Source organism: Limulus polyphemus, unplaced genomic scaffold (assembly GCF_000517525.1).
Source record: "Limulus polyphemus unplaced genomic scaffold, Limulus_polyphemus-2.1.2 Scaffold9388, whole genome shotgun sequence".
NCBI lineage: Eukaryota > Metazoa > Arthropoda > Merostomata > Xiphosura > Limulidae > Limulus > Limulus polyphemus.
This window is the reverse complement of record NW_013674998.1, coordinates 469-2331: the sequence shown is the minus strand read 5'-3', so window position 1 is coordinate 2331 and position 1863 is coordinate 469. Positions and strand designations below refer to the sequence as shown.

At 32.4% G+C, this 1863-nt stretch overlaps 1 long non-coding RNA gene across 1 annotated transcript; it reads right to left on the bottom strand.

Annotated features, from left to right (window-relative positions):
- Positions 1-129: 129 nt before the first annotated feature.
- LOC111083402 lies at positions 130-1630 on the bottom strand. Its single transcript, XR_002609018.1, has 2 exons — positions 1395-1630; positions 130-1262 (listed from the first exon to the last, which is right to left on the bottom strand). It is a non-coding gene; the product is annotated as an uncharacterized LOC111083402 (long non-coding RNA).
- Positions 1631-1863: the final 233 nt, after the last annotated feature.

Here is a 1863-nt window from a genome sequence, read left to right as displayed (position 1 = left end):
TCTTGTGAACATGCACAAAGTAAAGGGTTTTTTTATGGGAAAAATATCTTGTGAACATGCAAAAAGTAAAGGGTTTTTCATAGATATTATTATGATTGGTGTAGAAGTTCAATTTATTTTGTAAGTCAAATATAAATTATTTATATATATATATATACATAACTCAGTGTTCTGGGTTGTGAAACCGCAATTTACTCAATATTTTTAGAAAGAGGAACCTATTATTATTATTTTTTCCAATGGCCAGGCGGGAAGATTACAATACATAACATGAACGGTGGCTTCCCTAAATTGCTGTGGATACTTGAAAAATGGAAACAAACGAAAAACTACTTGTATACCTTCAAACGATTAAACAATAAAATAATTTAGGAAAACACGCAATTAAACTTGCGAAAATATTGGAATTTGACTAGAAAATCATATTTGTTTTAGCTTAAATAAGTTATTCATTTTGTTTGTTGGGTTATTAAGCACAAAGTTACACAATGGTCTCTCCGTGTTGTACCCATCGCTGGTATCGAAACTAGATTTTTAGCATAATAACTCCTTAGACTTATCGCTGAGCCACCAGGGGGCAGTTATTAATTTCACCTAATACTGAGTGAATAGAAAGTTGGAGAGAAATACATAATACTGCTCTACTATATACTTGTTTCCAATATTTCAATTTAACCTCGTGAGTCTCATATTTTAAATAGTAATAAAACAAACACATTTAATTTTTGAAAGAAATATTGGAATTTGACTAGAATATTTTAGTTACTGGATTAAAAGGTTATTAACTTTGTCTATTAATGAGTAAATAAACAGATGGCAAGGTACATAAAACTGCCTTGCTTCTATTTTTTTCAATCCAATCTTACCAGTTTCATATATTACGTAATATTACATTTCATTTTCCAATCAATTTTGAAGGTTTTGTGACCCAAAATATAATTATTCTGTGTTATCTTAATTATTTCTGCTGTATTTACGATTATTTATACACAATTTTAATTTGGAATTTTCTAATGCAACTACACGTGCAATTTGATGCCACGAGTTCCTTCAGATTGAAAGTTCAGATGACAAAGAGGAGCACTTCGTTACTAATGAGACGACCCCTTGAGGGAATAAGTGGCGACTTCTTCAGCAAGAATACTCCTGCACTAGTGAGATGTCCATTTCAGGTTTTAGTTCAGTTCTACCACGAAACGTAATTTCCGGTCGTTTTCCTATCTGGAGAATTTCAAGAATTTACCCATCCAGTCGGGGGCTGTCTGCAGAATGAGAAACAAACTGTAGTCGTTTCTGTATGTTAAGAATAAAGTACAAAGAAATGCAAAAATTAACGGAAATGTCAGACAGATTACTTAAATAAATAATTTCGAAAGAGCCATATAAGTACTCACAGAGGCATGGTAAAATTCTGAAGAGCTTGTTTCACCGATGAGAATATTGCTTTGTTGTCCTCCCGATAGGTGTCGCTGCAGAGCGTCTGTAGTTTGAATAAATACGTGTCAAAGTTGTCAGGTGTCGGTTTTTCATTGAAATTAGGTAGTCTTACGTGATCCAAAAGTGAAATCAAATTGTTCTGCAGTGATTCGTAGTATACAGACAAGTTGCTTGTCTTTTGAGCAAGTTCTTCATTCTCCTAGCGGGAAAAATTAGAACAAAACAATATTTTTCTATTAGAACAAGCGGAGCTACTTGTGGGAGTTTACAAACACTTTTTATAGTCAATTTATGAAGTAGTTTTTAATAAACGGAATCGGAAGATTTTTGTACTTCTGAAAAAATCTTAACTTGTCCTACAAATTATTCAAAAGAAAAGTTATCCTCAAGAGACAGAATTTATTAGAAACAACCTTATTTCCCCAC